The sequence below is a fragment of the Mauremys reevesii genome, linkage group 2 (assembly GCF_016161935.1).
Source record: "Mauremys reevesii isolate NIE-2019 linkage group 2, ASM1616193v1, whole genome shotgun sequence".
NCBI lineage: Eukaryota > Metazoa > Chordata > Testudines > Geoemydidae > Mauremys > Mauremys reevesii.
The window spans coordinates 187,769,878-187,792,291 of NC_052624.1; the positions used below are offsets into that span (position 1 = coordinate 187,769,878).

General features: G+C 42.5%; 1 protein-coding gene across 1 annotated transcript in view; it reads left to right on the top strand.

Moving 5' to 3' along the window:
* The first annotated feature begins 1,628 nt into the window (after positions 1-1,628).
* The window catches only part of ZNF516 (zinc finger protein 516), a 293,509-nt gene continuing 272,723 nt past the window's right edge, over positions 1,629-22,414 (top strand). Inside the window, exon 1 of the mRNA XM_039521536.1 lies at positions 1,629-1,646. The gene's annotated coding sequence lies outside the window, so the exon portion shown is untranslated. The remainder of the gene's footprint in view (positions 1,647-22,414) is intronic.

Sequence of the window (22,414 nt, forward strand, 5' to 3'; positions counted from 1 at the left end):
TTAGTTGTGATTTGTGTGTAGACAGAAGGGGGATTGGGCTCAAGCCTTACGTTGCACCCTGGACTTGCACTGCAGTGTAGGCAGTGCCTAATTTTTGCCACAGCAACTCTAGGCTTGGCAGTTCATAGCCCCGGCACCTCTGGTTGCTGCATGGGTCATCAACATGGCTAGGCCCTTTAGATCCATAGCACATAACTCTACTACATATGTGAATGGAGTAACTGACAGCAGTAATAGATTATTACAGGGGTCAACAACCTGTGGCACGCAAGCTGATTTTCAGTGGCATTCACACTGCCCAGGTCCTGGCCACCAGTCCAGGAGGCTCTACATTTTAATTTAATTTTAAATGAAGCTTCCTTAAACATTTTAAAAAGCTTATTTACTTTACATACAACAATAGTTTAATTATATATTATAGACTTATAGAAAGAGACCTTCTAAAAACATTAAAATGTATTACTGGCACACAAAACCTTAAATCAGAGTGAATAAATGAAGACTGGGCACACCACTTCTGAAAGGTTGCTGACCCCTGGATTATTAGCTTCTGTGAGGACTAGCCAGTAGAGGTGAATGGAGATGCACACTTTGCTAATGTGTTTCATAGGTTTTGTAGGAGAGTATTCTTTAGTGGTTATAAACTCTTCTACCCCAGTCCTTCCTGACTGCCTCTTTCTGCCCCTATCATCTACTTGCTTGTCTGTGGCCCCCTTTGCCTCTACCTCTCCCCCAGAGCCTAGCTCTTCCCCTCCTCCCCCCACTCTATCCCCATTCTTCCCTGCAGTCTCTATTGCACCCCCCACCCTTATCATCCCCACTACATTCAAACAGACTAGGTGTGGGAACATAGCCAATGTTTCTACCTTCTGTCCCTTATTGTGCCTGGCAGCTGGAATGAGCAGTTGTAAGGAAAGTCATGTAAAGCTCCTGCAGCTCCAACTTGGAGCATGCTCATTGTGGACAGAATTTTCAGAGAATTTAGCTGCAAAACTCTAACAGGTGTCTACTGGGCACCTGTGAATTGTGGTTTCCAGAGGCTCATAATTTGGCTAAGTGTGGGTGGATGGGGGGAGGGGGACATTAAAAGGCACATCTCTCCATTAGTAGTGTCACACACACTCCTGCTCCAAAGCAAGGAGGCACTAGCACTTTTCAGTGAAACAGTTGTATGATTTTTTTTTTAAACAGAGACTAACCAGTGTATCAATTTAATTCTTCAGTACCACTGAAGCATTTTACCTGAAACTTAAAACAAAAAAATTTCTGGCAGACACCTACCCATGAAAAATTTCAGACTAGACAGTTAAAATTTGGCAAAAATTATAAGCAACTGAAGATAGGGTCTCATAACAGGAAATGTTAGGCAACCTTACTGTAGGTGCACTATCATTTCTGCCTAGATGAATAAGAATGAAAATAATCTGGTTAAGAAGTTTCAACCCCATCCATTAATTCCTTCAATTCTATCTCAAAAATAAGGAGCTTTAATATGAAAAACTGCTTTTCAGGTATTGTTGTTCCATGTATATTTATTTAAACTACAGCCATTCCAAGTTGACTCTAGTCTAATCATCTCCTTGTCTGCTTCCTCCACCAGCAGCAGGACTAGCACCTGTCAGAAAACATGGCTATCATTTGTGAAGGTAAGTGCCAAACTGCAAACAGTTTTAATTCACACTGCTGAAAGCAGTGACTGTGTATGCAAAATATGACACATCTGAGAAGTATATAACATTTGCCTTGTAGAAGGACTTGCCAAGTAAGAGAGGAGATAAATGAGCAACTAGACTAATGGAAATAACAGACTTAAAACTGAAAGGGATAGAGACCAAACAGAGTATAGTACCTAAGATATATTTGAGGAAGTGTACTAAGAATGGAAAACATCTAGCAGGGAGAGTCAGTGAAGCATGTAGCAATACAATTAATTATCTGGCGAGCTAGTTGAACAAGTTGTGAGAAGTTAGTGAAATGAATCATAATTAAGAACACCTGATAACTAGTAAAATAGTGTTTAGAGGGAAAAATAGAATCTTGCAGTGCTATTATCTTATTATATTATGCTAATATTTTGGATTCCCTCTGGGTGCTGTTATCTCTTCTGTTTTCATTCCATCACCTCCACCCACCTACTTCTATGCTGGGTGCAAGCAGATGTTCTTAGAAATGCAGATCTCTGGAGCAGCCTGTGATACTCTGTCCACTTTTGTTTCCTCTCGGTTGCAACTTTTCCAGCCCCCACATTGTCAGGACGTTTAGCCTTCATTAGCTGCGATAGATACTTGTGAATATTTCTGCCTAATTGTCAAACAGATTTTATTTTTTTAAAGGCAGTGGTAGTCATAGTTGATACAGTTACAGGTGTATACTATAACAGATCAATTAAGAGGTAAAAATCTTGATCAAGCCAGAGGACACATGAGAGAAGTACTACCTGAGTTTTCATTAAACAGATCGGCTGTATACATATCCTTATGTGTGTATGAGGGATGCAAAGGAGCTGCAAAGCAACCACATTTTCCAAGCTGAAAAGTCCCTTGTCACAGGGAAACTCTCAGCTGTTGCTAATCTGATTTAGTGAACTCCATCCCCACCCCCAGCTCTTATGCAGTGGGGGAAGCATAGCTGCAAGACAGTGCCCTTGAGCTGTACCCAGCTGGTGTGCATTAAAATAACCTCCACCAGTGTTTAGGGTGAGGTCGATCTGCCCTGAGAATTGTGGAGCTATAACTACCCTCTTCCTCACTCTTTGCTGTGCCAAGTGAATCTGAGCCCTAGTCCATCTTAGGTACTCTTATGGCCTCATTACTGCAATATCTTAGTTCCTCACAATCTTTAATTTTATCTTCACAATCCCCTGTGAGATAGGGAGGTGTTATTTTCCTCATTTCATAGGTAAGGAACTGAGGTACAGAGAGATTAAGTGACGTGCCCAAGGTGACACAGGAAGTCTGTAATCGAGCAAGGAATTGAACCCCATTCTCCTGTTTTCCAGCTTAGTGCCCTAACTATTGGACAATCTGATATAACTGGCTGAGGAAAGGTATCAGACAGCATCATCTATTGTCCCTCGATGTAGTTGCAATCCAAGATTCTCTATGGCTGGAGCTGATTAAAGTACAAAAGAAACAAGCTACACCTTAAGATGCTTATAACCCATGCTGAATTGCCATGGGAATCTTATAACTGTGATGCTGGCAAACCAGCTAACCCATACATGACCCTTAGAGGCTTAACAAGTGGCATTGCTGTTGTAATCAGGACAATTCACTTGTGTGTATCAAAGAAATGTTAAGCAGACCAGCAATCACTATCCCATTCATTTGTAGTAATAGGAATAGCGGTAAATATGCCTGATGGTATGTTAGATGGGGTGGGATCTGAGTTACTAGCAGAGAATTCTTTCCTGGGTGTCTGGCTGGTGAGTCTTGACCATATGCTCAGAGTTTAGCTGATGGCCATATTTGAGGTCGGGAAGGAATTTTCCTCCAGGGCAGATTGGCAGAGTCCCTGGGGGGTTTTCGCCTTCCTCTGCAGCATGGGGTACAGGTCACTTGCTGGTGGATTCTCTGCACCTTGAAGTCTTTAAACCACAATCTGAGGACTTCAGTAGCTCAGACATAGGTTAGGGGTTTGATACAGGAGTGGGTGAATGAGATTCTGTGGCCTGCATTGTGCAGGAGGTCAGACTAGATGATCATAATGGTCCCTTGTGACCTTAAAGTCTATGATTCTATGACTTTTATCATAGAGATGATATATAGCAACCCTTGAAGACTATGTTCATGTCAATAATCAACATTAGTCCTTATTGAATCGTTGTTTGCAAAGGTGCTAAAAAGAATGATGCATTCTGAGGGATCTGTGATCAGCACATTATAAGATATTCTCATATGCTTCCAGGATGAGATTTTATTTACATTTTTAAAGATTATTATTAATGTACACAGAAAATTACCATACAAACTCTTAAGGCAGCATGACCAGTCCTCAACAGGAAGGAAATTAGAGAGCTCACCATATTCTTAACTGACTTCTGATATCCAAATCTTACAACACATGTGGTACAATAACATCATGCAGTGATCTTATTCATGAAACGTTAGATTGAGTGAATGGGGTAGATGTGGTAAATCTGCATTGATAGATGCTTTTCTGTGTTCAAACATGAAAGTTATATTAAGAAAAAGGTGAAATTGAATAAAAAAGAGAAAAAAATACTAGGCTTCAAGACTCCAACTTAAAAAAAAAAAGGTTTCTAAACTTCTCACCTTTTTACTTCTGTTCAGTTCCTTCAAGCTACTTTTTTTTCTGATTCTAACATTAACACATCCCTGCCTCTCATGACTAAAAGCATATGCTAGTGCCATTTCAGCATACTGGGAGACCAGCAATACCAAGATAGTGGTAAGAATCTTTTAAATTTAGGTATTGAATAAAACCAAGAGGTATGTTTAATAGAGTCCATTTCCAAGTCCCTTTTCTAGATCTGTCACTGAACTGCCTGCTCCAAAATAGAGTCCATACATACTGAGTTTGAATATCACAATAGAATAACATTGTGTATTTTATTGATAAACACATTATGCATAATTCAAATATCATTTTTCCTAGTAGTCATGAAAAAAGCTTGAGTAGCTCTGTATGAATAAGAATGACTCAGTAAATACAGTCCACTAAAAACAGGCCAGAAAGAGAGAAACACAGTGCCCCTAATTTATGTAATCCAAAAGAAATACAGTAGTCCTATGTAGTCACATGACTCCAGGTGCTGGGGTCTCAAGAAAAATACCAGATATGGTGAGAATCATCATAAAATTGTGAGAAGTGACAGTACTGGAAAGAGGTTACCACAGAGCTTCTTCTAGAGCTTTTAACCCTTTCATGTTCTGTTTGAAATGCATTTTTCAAGTCTGTGCCAGAGCCAGTTTACAGTCCTTGAAGTTCAGAAAGGTTCCTGTTTGAATGAAACCAGTTTTATTTTGTACACTTATAACTGTGAGACAACAAGCAAGGACTGAGAGATTCATATCAGTTTGCTGAAACCATTTCCTCTTCTAAACCTGTGATCCAAAATATAAAAGTAATAATGAGAATACCCTGTAATTACAGAAAATAATGCAGTACTTGGGCCACTGGCATAACAATGCTATTCTGCATACTTGTGATCCAAGAAGGAAGTAAGAAATAGCTAAAAGTCTATGGTTAAGGCTCACATTCTGAAAGACAACAGGATTACATAGATAAGTATTGCTCACTGTAAGCATCCAGGGTTGCAGCATCCACCCCTAGACAAGTAATAATAAAATACCAGAAAGATGCCCCCTTCCCATCATTATTGGAACATACTTGGATATCATTGGCAGGGAACTGACTGGAATGTGGGAGAGGAGGTGTGATACATGGTGGGGACAGGGAAGTAGCTCCCTTTGATGGGCACGCAGCCAGCAAGTTAGCTGTAAAATCCCTCTTGGTCTGTTCTCTGCTTGCTTTACCTGTAAAGGGTTAACAAGCCCACAGGTAAAAGGAAAGGAGTGGGCACCTGACCAAGAGCCAATGGGAAGGTAAAACTTTAAAATTGGGAAAGAAACTTTCCCTTTGTTTGTTATTCTCTGGGCTGCAGGACACAAAGCAGTAATGCTGTAACCAGCTTTAAGCCAGGTATGATTATAGATTATCAATTCATACCTTGAACCTACTTATTTGGAGCCTCAGATATGTAAGTAAAATTAGGGAATGTCTAGAAAGACATGATTAGGGTATTTCTTTTATTTTTTATTGGCTTGTGGACTCCTCTGTGCTAACCCCAGATGCTTTTGTTTGCTTGTAACCTTTAATATGAACCCCCTAGAAAGCTATTTTGGATGCTTGATTTTTGGAATTGCTCTTTTAAAATATAGCAAAAGCCTAAATTCCAGATGTATTTTCTTTCTTTTTGTTTTTAATAAAAGTTACCCTTTTTAAGAACAGGATTGGAATTTTGGTGTCCTAAGAGGTTTGTGCATATGCTGTTTGATTAGCTGGTGGCAACAGCTAATTTCCTTTGTTTTCTCTCTCAGCTCTTCCCTGGAGGGGGGGCGAAAGGGCTTGAGGGTACCCCACAGGGAGGAATTCCCAAGTGCTCCTTCCTGGGTCCAAGGGTTTGGGGGGGAGTTGGTATTTGGGTGGTGGCAGCATTTACCAAGCCAAGGTTAAAGAAAAGCTGTAACCTTGGGAGTTTAATACAAGCCTGGAGTGGCAAGTATTAATTTTTAGAATCCTTATGGGCCCCCACCTTCTGCACTCAAAGTGACAGAGTGGGGATTCAGCCTTGACAGGAAATCACAGTACCTTATAGAAGAGCCTGCAGCTGATGGAGTTTTATTACAGAATTATACTTAGCCTCTAACAAAGACTGGCATTGTAAAGACAATTTCATATTAGTTTGTTCCTTTAGTTCTCAACAACTGTTACTCCACATCACATAACTATGTATTTCTGAGTTTATTAGAAAATGTATGGTCCCTGTGCAGGCAGTGCAGCTGCAGGTCACATGCAAGAGAAGTCCCATATAAGAAATTACAACCTTTCTCCCCCCACCTCCCATATCTGTGATTCTTAACACACCTTACTGACTTGCAATAAGATGCTTTTTAGCCATGACGTAGTTCTGACAACCAGTTCAGTGCAATCTGAAGTAACAGCCAAGCTAAGAGGAAATGTTAGTATTAGATTTGTTTGTTGTTTTATTTATGTTAATTATAAAGGCAAGCCCTAGGGATAGCATGAGTATGAACAATATTCAGTGTGCACACTGTGAGGAGGTGAGTGTGAATGCCACCTGGTTACAGCCAGGTGCTTCACTTCAAGAAGCAACAAGGAAAGGAAAAATGAGATATTTTGTTTGTTTTAGTACTCTGCTGAAGATTGCAGGACCATCTTGTGTCACGCATAATGCAAAAGGTAATAATGTGACACAAAAAGACTTATTGAACTCTTTAGTATGACATTAGCATTACCAAAGTAAAGTGCCAATAAACTTTTGAGATGGCATACAAAGATAAAATCCTGATACCTGCTCCAGCCCCTTTAGATTGGGTAAAAGGGCTGGAGCAACATGAAGGTGCACTAAGGATATGTCTATATTGCAATGTAAGTCCGGGCTTGTGCCTGGGCTCAAGGCAAAGCCCCCTTGCATCTACACTGCAATTGCACTAACCAACGGTTTGGACCCAGGGTCCCAGGATCCTGTAGGGACTGAGCTCAAGTCAAGCCAGGACTTAGGGTCTGAGCCCTATTGCTTTGCAGTGTAGATGCTGCCCTGGATTGACTCAGCTCCCGGGAGTCATCCGAAAGTATCCACAGTTCCTTGGGGCAACTTCCTTAGTTCTCTCTAAGCCAACAATCTGCAATGCACTCTATTGAAAACAGTGCTGCTTCCTGGTCACATGAGCACAGCCAGATTTTGGTGAATCTGTGGTGTGAGGCCAGTAAAACTGTGGACTTCAGCAAAAGCACCACGAATGACCACGCTTACCAGCAGATAGCTAAAAATCTGGCAGCTCTGCAGTTTTTTCAGACAGGTGATCAGTGCAGGAGTGAATACAGGAAGAGGCCAAAGAGTGAATACAGGAAGACAAGGGATAAGAATCATACGGCCCATGCATTCAGGACTCTTGAGCAGCTGGACAGGGCAACTAAATACCATGAAGCTTTACTTTCTTCTTCCACCCCTCTTGGATGGAAACTTCCAGCCTCACCCATAAAGCAAAGTGAGGGGTAAACATGTAAAGAAGAGAAAGGAGAACCTGGGGCCAGTGGACATGCACCAGTAGGTGGATCGGATTGGGTATTAACTCTTTCCTGACCTTTCTTTTTGGGTGTTTTGTAATGGCAGCTTGCTTGCACAAGACTGTGTGAGTGGTTTACTGTTTTAAGAGCTGTTTACAAATAAAGTTTTCAAGAAAGGTTATTGCTATCACTGCATAATATCATAATTTCAGGTAATAAAGCTAAAAACGTGTTGAGTAATTAAGCATTACAAAGCAAACTGTATTCCTCTATTTACGTAGGTACAGCAATTCAAATATCAGTAAATTCTATCTGTACAGCCATTGGACCCCCCAAACCGCAATCAAATTCATTTTTCATCATGTTCATCATGTCATGCTGACTTACATTGCATGGCAATCAAGATCACTCCTTTCCCAAGCACTGCCACCCCAAAAAAATAAATTAGCCAGTTTTTCCTCCAAGCACATTCATACAGGTACTATCCCCCCTCTTCAAATAGGCCAGGCAAGTCCATAATGTGAGAACACAAAGCGTCCCTTCCCATCACTTCTGCTGCCTGGATGCAACCAGTTTCCGTCGCGGTAGCTGCACTTTCTGGCTGAGGGTACTAATCCAGTGTCTTCTCGCTGTCATAGGTCAATTCAGGGGAAAATGGCTCACCTCTGGCTTTACAAAGGTTGTAAAGAGCATGGCAAACCACAGTAATGTGGACAGCATTGATTACACTGGCATCCAAATGGATTTGTAGACACCTCCAACGTGATTTTAATCTGTGCTTGTGGCCCTGCACCAGAAGTGGCGGTCTATATAGGGGACATCAGCAGCTATGCCAATTATACTGAGCAATATCTGAGAGCGAGTCTGCAATGCCAACTTACGCCTCTGCCTTCTGAAATCCGTCAGGTACCTTTGGTAGGATGGAAAAGGCCACCGAAATGTCCACAAGCACCTCACGGATGCTCTGCCAGCTTCCTCACATCGGAGTGAAAGTGCAAGCAAGAGAACTTTGTCAAAAGGCGCCTCCTCCATGTTGCTGGCTCTGGTAGCCGGGAATGCACAGAATAAAATAACTGCTCAGCAAGCTGTATTGGTGGGCAGTTCAGACTGCCTATAATGTGCAGGGTGGGCAGTAGAGTTTTCCCACAGTGCCCCGAGTTCCTAAGGGTAGAGCAGCCACATTTTGGGGGTGGGGAGGCACTAGAGGCTCTGGGATATGGTTAACTTGACTCAGATCTACACACTGCAATATGGATGCCAGAGACCCTAGGTTCAAGCACAGGTCAGAAAATTCTAAATCTAGGGTTACATTACAATGTAGATGCTCAAGTCTGGGTTCTCTAACACAGGTCAGCTGACTTGAGGCCCACTAACCTTGGGCTTACATTGCAGTGTAGACATACCCTATAAGCCCAGGATCTGACTGGGAATCGCCCCTGGCACAGGCACTGGGGAAGACAGCCATAAGCCTGCCTTCTGAGGACCCCGCTCATAGGGGACATGCTGGGGTGGATATATTGGGATTGGGGCCACATGGTCCCACCCATACAGTAATCTGAGGAGGTTTCCATAATGTAGACTGAGGAGTTTCTAAATTAGACCAGGGGCCACAGAGCAGCCCAGGACTGAGAGAGCACAAAGGTGGCTTAAATCCACCTTTAGCCCCCCTCTGCCTAGGCTGAGAGTTCTATGCTGTACTGCTTAAGGGGCAGCACAGCATCTCACTCAGAGTTGTCACCTATAGAAGTAAATTGTGTCTGGGGGAGAAGGGGAGAAATCAAATTATGGGTCCTGCTCCAGACATAGTAAATGATTCTGGAATAACTGCCTAAAGGTAGTTATGTCAGTGCTGTCTCCCCCTAAGAGCAGTAATAATGACCCTTTTCTAGTAATTTAATTCTGTGCCTTTAAAAAAAACACTGCATCACACTTTACATTGTTAACATACAAGGATAGTTTCAATACTTTTTTCTCACTCCAAACATGTTATGTTGTTTGTTGTTTAACAGATGACTAAGCATGCATGTTGTTTAAAAAAAAAAAGACACTGCTTTTATTTTTACTTTAATTTATCTCTGATTATACTAGAAAATATTTCTTATTCATCTGGGTCATACTTCATTTCTGTTAGAATTTTATAATAAGGACTCTCAGTTGTTTAAAATCTTCATATAGATTTCATATGTCACCTCACACTCTTGAACCACAGGATGATGAATCACATGTGGAAAAAAAACCCAACAAATCTTCTCTTTTATCTTGTTCTAAGACACATAAATATAATGGCAATGAGTGTTCTGTAAAAACCTGGATGGATGGATGGCTCATTGGATACACAGATAGATATATAGATGTTTCAGTTATGCATACTAGAGAGCACATTGTTTCCCCTTTTTGGCTTGAGTGGTTGGCAAACATTTGGAGCCTTGCAGGGTTGTTTCTGTTAGGAGGACAAAATTGTTAGTAATCAGATGTTTCTTTGATGCAATCATGGCACTGACTTCCCCTCTGCCCAGTGGGTGCTCAATCCCCCCACCGCCCCGGCCCCACCCCTCCACAACCTCTGGCCCTGCCCCTGCACCACCCTCATCCCACCCCTTCCCCAAAGTTCCTGCTCCACCCTGCCTTTTCCCACCCAGCCACAACCACTTCCCGCTCCCATTTCACCCCCTTCCCCAAGTCCCAGCCCCTTGCCTGCCTCTTCTTCACCTCCTCCCCTGAGCGTGCCACATCCCCATTCCTCCCCCTCCCTCCCTTCCTCCCGGAAAGTCCTAAGCGCCACCAAACAGCTGTTTGGCGGCTGGGGGCAGGAAGCACTGGGAGGGAGGGAGAGGAGTGGGGACACGACATGCTGGGGGGGAGAAGGAGGTGAGGAGGGGGGAGCTTGGCTGCCGTTGGGTGCGGGGCGCCCACTAATTTCCCGGTGGGTGCTCCAGCCCCAGAGCACCCATGGAGTTGGTGCCTATGGGTGCAATGCTGTTTATTTACACAGAATGTACACAAAGTCGTGTTTCCCTGAACACAATAAAAACAACCAGAAGGAGGCAGTTTCCCTGTTCAGAAATGGTCTGCCTTTCCAGAAAGTATTATGCCCAAATGAAGCTCCATCTCTTGGCTTCCTCCCAAGGCCATGCTCCCCACTGGTTCTCTCACTTTCTTCCTCTCCCCTCCCCACAGAGCTGTAACTAATCAATCTGCAGCCCCTGAATTTGCAAACAGTCCCCAGGGAAACTCCTCCATCAACACAGTGTAGCTTCTGATTGGCTTTGCCATACAGTGCCTTGGGAGGCGGCTTCCTATTCTTTCAGCTATCACTATACAAAAGGGGCATTTAACTGCTTCTTCCTTTTAGCCTGAATAAAAGGTGGTTAATATCTCCCACAGACATTTACCAAGTCAGTGACTGATCTATAGAGCAAAGACATGCTTGATGGCAGCCATTAACACCTTCCAGTGTAACAATATTCTGCACCTTAACCAAATCATTATTGAGATGAACCTCTGCTTATAATAAGGGCCAGATCTTCACTTGGTGCTATCTGACTTACACCAGATGAGGATCTAGACCTAAGTATCACAACAGAATAAACGTGGAGAGCCAAACTCCTCTGTGTTGCATTAGTGCAGTTCAACTGCCATTTACTGGAATTGCATTATGGGCCTGCCAACTCTACAGTTGCCAGGCTTTCCCTGTAGACTACAGGTTTGCAGACCTTCCTATACGTCTGCAGTGAAATCCCCTTCTGATTGGTTATCCCTCATTAGGATGTGGGGGAAATAGTGAAGGGGAGCCAATCAGAGCTGCTTCATGTGCTTAGGGTCAGCCTGGTCACTGGAGAAAACTAGAGCTTAGAGCTGGCTGGAAAAGAGCAGCTTGCTGCTGGTTCTGCAGCTACTGCTGCTTCTGGCCCCTGCCAGACCTGGAAGGCAGGTTGATGTCCCTCAACTGTTGCTAAGTCCCCCCGCCCCTCTTCCAAAGCCTAGGACAGAATGAAATATCCTTCTATTCTTGTCCATCCTCTGAGCACCAGGAAGAAAGAAGCTGGAGCCACTGTATTGCAGAAGGAGTATGATGAGCAAAGAGGGCCAGTGGATATGGGAGGCCAAGGGACCGGAAGGGAGCAGGACCACCAATAACTCTGAAATGAGGACAGATTTCAATAGAGGGTGGAGAGGTGGCAGGATTGATTGGGGTGGGGTGCTTGGAGAGGTCAGCACCAGGATTAATTGAGGTACCCTCTGTGCAGGTGAGTATAGAATTAATGAAGGAGCCTCTATATGAACAGGAGGGAGGAGAATTAATTGGAGAGCCTATAGGATTGGTGGAGAGCAGAATTAATTGGAGGTGCATGGGTCATAGAACTAACTGCAGAGTTTTATGGGTATATTGACACAGCAAAGAAAAGCCGGCATGCCAGCCGACTTAGGCTTGCAGGTCTCGGGCTGTGGTGCTGTTTCACTGCTGTGTAGACTTCTGAGATGGGGCTGGAGCCAGAACTCTGGGACCCTCCCCCCTCGCAAGGTCCTAGAATCCAAGCTCCAGCCTGAGCCCAGAAGTCTACACAGCAGTGAAACAGCCCCGTGAGCCTGAGTTGGCTGGCATGAGCAACCATGGGTATCTAGTTGCTATGTAGACATGTGTTGGAGAATAGATTAACTATGGGGCTGTGCTGGAGGTATAGAATTATTGTTTGTGGTGACTGAATTAATAGATGGTGTTCTAGGAGGCAGAATTGATTGGTTTTTCACAGGGAGAATAAGGTAATGAGGAGAGTGGTGAGACAGAATGTATTGCAGTACCTGGATGCTGAAACCAGAAGCAAAAAAATCAAACTGAAAACAATATGCAGATGTTGAACAATGAGGGCAGTTAACCATTGGAACATTTAATAAGGGATGTGGTAGATTCTCCATCACTTGAAGTTTTAAGGCCCCACTTCATCAAACACTTAAGTGTGTGTATAAAGGGAATCATTGGGATTTTAACATAAGCATATGCTTAACTTTTAGCATAAGTGCTTTGATAAATTGGAGCAAGAATCAAGACCGGATATCATTTTAAGGATATATAGTCTAAGACAAGCACAAGTTGTTGGGCTCAGTGCAGAAATTACTTGATGAAGTTATACAGTTAAGGCCCTACCAAATTCACGGCCATGAAAAATGCATCATGGACCGTGAAATCTGGTCTCACCCCTGAAATATGGTCTTTTGTGTGCTTTTTCCCCATACTATACAGATTTCATGGGGGGAACCAGCGTTTCTCAAATTGAGGATCCTGACCCAAAAGGCCAGAGGATTGCAAAGTTATTTTAGGAGAGTTGCGGTAGTGTCACCTTCAGAGCTGGGCAACTGGAGAGTGCCGGCTATTGGCTAGCTGCCCAGGTCTGAAGGCAGCGCCCCGTCAGCAGCAGCACAGAAGTAAGGGTGGCAATACCATACCATGCCATCCTTACTTCTGTGCTGCTACTGGTGGTGGCTCTGCCTTCAGAGCTGGGTTCCCTGCCAGCAGCCACCTCTCCAGCTGCCCAGTTCTGAAGGCAGTGGTGCCACCACCAGCAGTGCAGAAATAATGGTAGCAGTACCGCAACCGCCCCACCCCCCCCGCGCGCACACACATCACTCCCTTTTGGGTCAGGATCCCTACAATTACAACACCATAAAATTTCAGATTTAAATAGCTGAAATCATTTGTGAAATTTACAATTTTTAAAATCCTATGACCAAATTCATCAAAGTGGACCGTGAATTTGGTAGGGCCCTATCTATAGTGTTATGCAGGAGGTCAGGCTAGATTATCCGAATAGCCCCTTCTGGATTTAAACTGTTTGAATCTGTGACTTCAAACCAGTTTTCTATTGCATTTTCCTTGTTGATGCAGTACATTGACCAGACCATCTAGTCCTTTCTTAAAGTCTCTGGGTGTTCCACATGTAAAATGATGCTCCCTAGAGGTTTTGATTCAAGGAGGATGTCATTCATTATTTGAGTGTATTGTTGGTAGCGATTCAGTTAGTATGAGATCTGCAACAAAGTTAATCTTTACTTACTCTGGGTCAAATTTGACCCTGGCATAAGTGTTCACAATTTCATTTAAGTCAATAATCCACCTATGCCAGAAGTGAATTTGTCTGTAGTTAACTGTGCTTTTGTTCTGAGCCAGCATTATTTTCCCCCGAAGAATGGGCCAGATCCTCAGCTGACGTAAATCAACATAGTTCTATTGCATTATTAAAATATATTTACTTATCCTGAAAACTATGCTCAATATAAATGGTTGGAATAAAAACATCTAGGCAGAGGACGCTATAGTGATTATGTCATCCCCAAAATATGGTTGCTCTACAGCTGATTTGAGTGCAATTCCAGTGTAAAAAGTTTCTGGCCAAAAAAACCCCCAGAAACAAATTAAACCCCAACCTTGCCTTATTGTCAGAAATAATATTATTGTTAGGAGTAATGTTCTTGGCAAGTAATTTCAGATTGAGTACAATTTTTCAGCTTGTTCTGAGTGCAAACACAAAGAAAGTGAATTAAGGGTACCTCTGTTATTCAGCATCAGTCTCTAAAATAAAGTGCTCCTCTCAGTAGTATTTCTTCTTTTATATCGCATTCCATTCTTTTATGCACAGTGAAACATGAACTAAACCTAAAATCACATCTATGCAGGAGGAGAAAGAACACATGGTGGTAAAGCTTGTGCCCGTGAGTTGTAAACTCTGTCTATAACCCATGATTATAGTAAAATCTATTTTAAAAAGAACCAGGGAAGGGGGAAGAGATATTGCATACCAAACTGAAGACTGAAAAGGTGTCCAGAACAGAGGCAGGCAGGCAGAACAAAAAGTGGCAACAAAAACAGGAACAGTTCATGTTGCAGGATGAAGTGGATTGCACCCAGCTCCCCCACAGACTTCAGGGAGTGACTCTAAAGATGTGATGTACTTTCTGGAAGCAGATCTCCCACTGAATGAAAGTGATGGTCAGGTCACCATCCATCAAATCAGCAACAACCAACTAAATAGTAAATTTGATTATCTAACAGCAAGGAACACAGGGAACTGGTAATAAAGTGGATGAGGCAGAGAAACTGCCTGAAAGGTGGATACAAAAATCTAGAAGAGAGATGCAAATTAAAGATTCCTAGACCATGCTCGAGCCATTAGATAACCTGGAGAACATATCAAAGTGAAATAATATCCCTCCAGTCTGTAGTAGGAAACAGTAATTCAAAAATGACTTGCTAAAGTATGTGTTAATATTAATATGTTAACACTCAGGGTGTGGTCAGCCTATTGTGATAAGATAAGTTATTGTACTCATCCTAAGGGTCATTGTAGAAGTTGCTCAAGGGTCTTAATTTGTACAGAGTATTATTAGGGTTTGTCACTGCTGGGTTAGTTATATATGGAAAATGTGGTAATAGCTGAAATAAATATATATAATTTAATTAAAATGCATTAAGATAAATACAGAAAAAAAAATCTATAGATGAGCAAAAGTATGCAAATATGAAAGGAAAAGGCAACACAATTGGCAACACATTAACCTTTCTCTTGCAGAAAGTTGGAGGGATAAATAACATGATCAGAAGAATAGGGAGAGAGGAAGTTCCTGCTAAAAAGACAAGAATACAGGATACTCTGCTTCAGAAGATACATCTGACAAACACAAAACAAAACAAGTGCAAATAGGGTGGGAAAAAAATCTATTAGTCTTACTCCTGAGCCAGAGGAATAGTGGAATAGGAATAGCCAGGGGGAAAGCATTTCATGCAAATTTAGGGCCAGTCTGTAACAGAGTGTATGCACAAGGCAGAGGCCTCTAGGAACTTTTTTTCCATATGCCTTGCATCCCCAGCCAGCAGCCACTCACAACTGTAGCACCTCCGGGTACCCTTAGTAGGCATCCAGAGAGGGATAGGGAGGAATAGGCAGGATGTAGAACTAGGGAAAGTAGGCTGGTGCAGAGGGGAGCACATTGCACCATCCCATTGTTTCTGGGCATTGATATAAGTTGGAGAGGTTCTGATTTTTTCATTATTTGCAAATTGGCATGTACTATTAAAAGTGAAATGTGTACACAGTGATATGGAAAATTTGGGAATTCTACAAGCTGATGAGGATACCAAGCATTTGACCAACATCATATTTAAGTTCATATGCTTTGTATGGGATTCTTCCAGTAACCTGTGAACATGAGATTCATGAGAAATGCATTCTGATAAAATGTGGATGGGTCTGTGTGTGGGAACTAAAACAATATCCATAAATGCTAGGTACAATCTAGTGTACAATAAATTTATACACAATGCATTTGAGGCTGGATAAACAAAACAAAATAAGACAAATTTAAAATGTGTCCTGATGCAAGCTGCTGTCTTTCCTTTGGACTGGGAGTGCCCCATTATTAAGTGTGGCAAAGTTCCTCCTCTCCCTAGTAGGTCCTGCACTTATTGGCGGATTTCCTCCCCTCAGTGGTCTTCCCCTTGGATGAAACCCACAGTCAGGATCAACTCCTCCTATGTCTGATTAGGAGTAGCGAGGCTAGGGGGGAACCCGGGCCTGCCCTCTACTCCGGGTTCCAGCCCAGGGCCCTGTGAATTGCAGCAGTCTCTATAGTGCTACTTGTAACCGCTGCTTGACCGCTACAGCTCCCTGGGCTACTTCCCCATAGCCTCCTTCAAACCCCTTCTTTATCCTCACCATAGGATCCTCCTGGTGTCTGATACTGCTTGATTGTATGGTGTTTCCTCAATCCTCCAGTAGTACACCCTCTTAGTTCCTTGTGTCTGGCTCCCAGCTCCTCATACGCACTTCCTTCCTCTGACTCCTCCTCCCTTGACTGGCGTGAGCTCCCCTTTTTATACCAGGTGCCCTGATTAGCCTGCCCTGATTGGCTGCAGGTGCTCCAATCAATGTAGCTCTCTCCGGTGCGTTCTAGAAAGTTCTTAATTGGCCCCAGGTGCCTTAATTACCCTGGAGCAACTGCCATTTTGGTTCCCATGGTACTAGGGATTTGCTTAGCCTGCGGCTAACATACCTGTTCCTCAGTACTTTCCTGTAGCCATCCGGCCTTGCTCCATCACATAAGGGATACTGGTCTAAAGAACTAGAGCAGGGGTCGGCAACTTTTCAGAAGTGCTGTGCCGAGTCTTTATTTATTCACGCTAATTTAAGGTTTCGCATGCTGGTAATACATTTTAACGTTTTTATAAGGTCTCTTTCTATAAGTCTACAATATATAACTAAACTATTGTATGTAAAGTTAATAAGGTTTCAAAATGTTTAAGAAGCTTCATTTAAAATTAAATTAAAATTCAGAGCCCTCTGGACCGGTAGCCAGGATCTGGGCAGTGGGAGTGCCACTGAAAATCAGTTCATGTGCCGCCTTCGGCACCTATGCCATAGGTTGCCTACCCCTGAACTAGAGATATTAGTGGGCATCATAAAAATCCTAGCCCAGGACAGTATCTTAAGTAGTATTTCATTGCACCAACATGAAAAACTCAGAATTCCTGGCACCAACACTGCTCTTGGCAAGGAGTTAATTTTTATCTAAACAGAAGAGGAAAACCTGTATAAACGATCAAAGACGGGCTTAAACACAGAATACACAGTGCTGCAATGGAGGAAGTAATATGTGACAGACAGGAAAATGCAAGGAAAAAACAAAACAATGGCCCAAATTCAGACCTGGTGTAAGTGGTCCAACTCCATTGAAATCAATGGAGTTAAATTGGCCTTAGTTAATCTAGCCCTATTTATAGATCATATGGAACAATCAATCATTTTGGTAGAATATCTGTAAGGTGGACACAAACTCTTTCTTCTGGTTATGAAACTTGCAATAACTGCGCACACAGATTGGAATCCAAGACTTTTATTATATGGTTATTGTTCCAGCTTATTAAAAATGAATATTGAATTGTGTGCTTATATATAATTTAGCAAGCTATAGCACTCAATAGTTATGTATTATTTTCTTTTTTCAAACCAAGGAGCTAAGAAGAATATACATAGATGTTTTTATGTATTTGATATATTTAAGATTTGGTTTTGTAATAATTCTAAATCCCGTCATTTTATAGTTGTAATAGAATTTCTGGGAATGCAAACTGCAGTTCTGTTCATCTTCCTCTCACCCATTCCTCTCTTTAATTTCTTTCATCACAGCTTTTTAAAAACATTTTTTAAGCCTCCTGTGTGGCACATATGGTGGTCCATTAGCCATACAATCAAGGAATTCACAGATTTAAAACTCAGATTTTGTCTACATTCTACACATATTTAATGTTCTCTTCCAAAAAATTATTTAATCAGAAATATCCGTGACACTGAGATTATAGAAAGAGTTGTTATACTAAACAAAGGATTCCATAGCATTTTAAATTTGCTACATATGTGATTGTGTTGTGTCCCTTAGTCACATATTGGATCCCACATTTGGGCCTTGGCATCTTAAAAGATAGAATCATATCTATATTATCTAAGTGTGACACAGAGGCTTCTTGAAAAAGGACCCCCTGTTTTTCAAAAAAACCCTCTTACCTAATACCTGACGAATTCACTACAACAAATACATGTTTTACGGGATATTTATCCATAAAGAGTTACATGTAAGGTATCTACAGAAAGCACATAACTTGTCAATACTCATACCGATTGTGAGATGTATGTACGGGTTATATTTAGGAATAAGGTATTTTTACTGAAAATATACTCTATGGACGTGGAGTAGAAATTAGTCACCAGGATATAATTCTGGTGTTGACCCGGTATCCTAGAAATCCGTTTGCTATGGAAAAATGCAGAAAAACACATAATTTGTATTTTTACAGAGAATCTTTAGCTTTTACATTTTATTAAAAAAATAAAAACATATACAGTAGAACCCCATTTTTCCAAGCCTCCGTTATCCAGCTCTCTGTATTAACCAAACCACCAGCTGCCTGGGGCTGACCACCTGAGCCCTGCCACTGTCAGCTCCAGGTGGCTGGTGGTTCAGTTAATACAGAGAGCCAGATAATGGAGGCCCAGATAAACGGGATTCTACTGTATGTCAATAAAACATACTGTTCAACTGATACCTATATATATTGTGATTAGGGAAGCTAAAGTTCGGCATTTTATTTTAATTGTATAAAAACATGGATTTTTAATGTTTTTTATCAGAGAATTTTCAGTTCAGGATCCCTGGTGATGACCCATTCAAGCAAGAGGCAGTTGTGATCCCTCCCTATTCAACCAGTGAGATAATGCAAGCTTCGATTGTCTATCCTTGCCACAAAACAGTCAATGGAAAACCATCAAAGACAATTGCAAATGATCAAAACCACTTGGAGGTGAAAAGGAACATTACAATAGGCAGGGGATTGTCCTGGCTATGAAGAAAGAGAAAAGACAGTTTCAGTATAGGGAAAGATACTCTGTGTCCATTCACTGAGGAAGCCCCTTAAGGTGCAGAGGGCTTTCATGAACAGTTGAATCCTGGTTTTTATGAAAACATCCAGCTCTGCAATGGACTGAACTTTGGGGGAAACTCTACTTTATTAGATAGGAAAGGTAACTGGGGATACGTTTAGACCCAGGTTTGTATTTTATGCTGTTGTTTTGTGTAGTAACCAGTGTTTCCATCACTTTCTCTGACTTATAGGTAAATCTTTATTCTTTCTTAAATAAACCTACTTTTGTTTTATTGTAAGTGCTCACAGTGCTTTACAGAAGAGGTGGTTTAAGGTAAAATTGGTAAATTGGGGTCACTAAACCTTTGAGTGCAGGCGATCTGGAATTCCTGCCGTTAGCCAGTGTCGGGGCTGGATATACCTTGCATGGTGAAGTTAGGGCTGGCATAGCTCAGAGGAGACTGCTTGTGTTGTGTATTTGGTTGTCATGGTTTTTGTTCCTATGGCAACTGAGTTAGATTATTAGGGGATAGCCCAGCCAGTTTCGGCCGGTTGGGTGAGCTCTGTGTCTGTAAATAAAATGGTAGTTTTGTTAGCTGTCTGCTGTCTGGCCTCAAGTGATTTCTTCCTAAACCGGCTGCCCCCAAGGATATAACAAGTGGCGACAATGGATGGGATTCCGGTGCTGCTCCAGTAACAGAAGGAAGTAGAAGTCAAGGTAAAGAACAAACAAACAAAAAACCTGCTTGTTTGCACTGACTGTGAAACTAAAAATCATGGCTACTCTGACCAGGCCACTGGAACCTTTTGATGAGAATATAGAGCAGTGGCTTGTGTATACTGAGCATTTTGAGCTTTTTGTTATTGCAAATGACATTACAGAAGCAAAGAAGGTGCCAATATTCTTAAGTGTTGTAGGGGCTAAAACCTACTCCCTGCTACGCAGCTTACTACATCCTGTTAAGCCTGAGTCTAAATCTTACAGTGACATTGTGGAAATCCCGGGGTCCCATTTTTCCCCCAAACCACTGGTAATTGCTGAAAGATATAGGTTCCACAAAAGAGACCAAAAGGAAGATGAAACAGTTGTACAATTTGTAGCAATTTTAAAAAAGCTAGCAGAACACTGTGAATTTAAAGAGATGTTAAATGATGCCCTGCGTGACAGGTTAGTGTGTGGCCTCTACAGTGAAGCTATATGGAAGCGCCTACTGATAGAGGCTCAGCTTACATTACAGAAGGCTGTTGATATTGCTGTCTCCATGGAACTGGCTACAAGGGAGGCGCAATACATCGGTGCATCCCCTAGAGTGCAAAAAGTGTCACAAGAACCGACCCACAAAACGGTGCAATGTCAAGAATGTTATCGCTCTGGTAAGCCGGGTCACCAGGCATCAGAATGCTGGTGTAAGGACCTGGTGTGTCGACACTGTGGCAAAAAGGGACACATTGAGTGTGCCTGTAAACAAAAGAAAAAGAGGCCTGTGGTCTGGCCGACAAAAAGAGGAACCCTGCATACCCTAGAGCAGACCCAGGATGATCAAGGTGACACCTCATCGCAAGAGGAAGTGCCACTGCATGTTTTGTCTTTGGCAGTGGGCTCACATGAATACTGGGTAACCCTGTTGTTGGATGGCAAACCTATACGCATGGAACTGGACACCGGTGCAGCCGTCTCGCTGGTCTCCGAGACTGTGTATAAAGAAAAGCTACAGCATCTTTCGCTTAAGGAAACAAAAACTGTTCTGAAGACGTATACGGGAGAAGCTGTGCCCATGTTGGGCACTATTGATGTTAAGGTGGAGCTCAATGGACAGGCTGCTAAATTGACACTGTTTGTGGTGAGAGGTAACTACCCAGCCTTAATGGGTAGGTCTTGGCTTGGGAAGATTCAACTGAACTGGGCAGAAGTGCACCGGATGACTAAAGAAGAAACCAGTCTAACCCCTATACTAAGGAAACATGCTGCTGTTTTTGGAGATGATTTGGGAAGTATGAAGGGAATCACTGTGACATTGAACATTAAACCTGACAGTCCACCAAAATATCTGAAAGCCCGAACTGTGCCATATGCCATCAGGCCAAAAGTTGAAGCAGACCTGGAGCGCCTGGTCACCAATGGAGTCCTAATACCAGTTACCCATAGCTCATGGGCCACTCCTGTCGTTCCAATAGTGAAGAAAGATGGTCACTGTCAACCCAGTGTTGTGTGCAGAGCAATACCCACTTCACCGCATCGATGACCTCTTCGCAGGCCTGGCTGGGGGACAGAAGTTCAGTAAGATTGATCTGAGTCAAGCATATTTACAGATGCACATCGATGAAAAGTCCCAAGAGCTGTTGACTATTATGACTCATAAGGGGCTTTATCGATACTGTCGCCTACCCTTCGGAATAATGTCTGCTCCCGCCCTGTTCCAGAGGGCTATGGACCAGATCTTGTGTGGCTTGTCAGGAGTTCAGTGCTATCTGGATGATATCCTGGTCACTGGAAGAAATGAAGAGGATCACTTAAAGAATTTAGAGGCTACCCTACAAAGACTGGAAGAGTATGGCCTACGAGTTCGCAAAGACAAGTGTGAATTCTTCAAGCCCTCTGTTGAATATTTGGGACACATCATTGATCCTGCAGGTCTTCAAAAGGCACCTGCAAAAGTTAAAGCTATTGTGGAGGCTCCCCCACCTCGAAGTGTAAGCCAGCAGCACTCATTTCTAGGACTACTGAACTATTATGGAAAGTTCATCTCACAGTTAGCCACACTGCTAAAACCACTTCATGAGCTCCTTGGGCAGAACAAGGCCTGGAAGTGGACTGAAGCCTGTGATGTTGCATTTAACAAAGCTAAGGATGCATTGCTAAATTCTGAAGTTCTAACACACTTTGATCCATCCTTACCCCTACAATTGGCCTGCGATGCCTTCCCTTGTGGAGTGGGAGCAGTCGTGTCACACATTATGCCTTCGGGAGAAGAGAGAACTATTGCTTTTGCTTCATGCACTCTAAGCAAAGCAGAAACTAACTACGCCCAAATCGAACGTGAGGCATTAGGAATTGTTTTTGGAATTTGGAAGTTTCATCAGTACCTGTTTGGGCGAAAGTTTACTCTTCTCACAGACCATCGACCTCTGATGCCAATTTTTGGACCCTACACAGGCATTCCCCCATTAGCTGCTAGTCATATGCAACATTGGGCATTGTTACTTTCAGCACACACATATGAAATCAAATATCGGAAA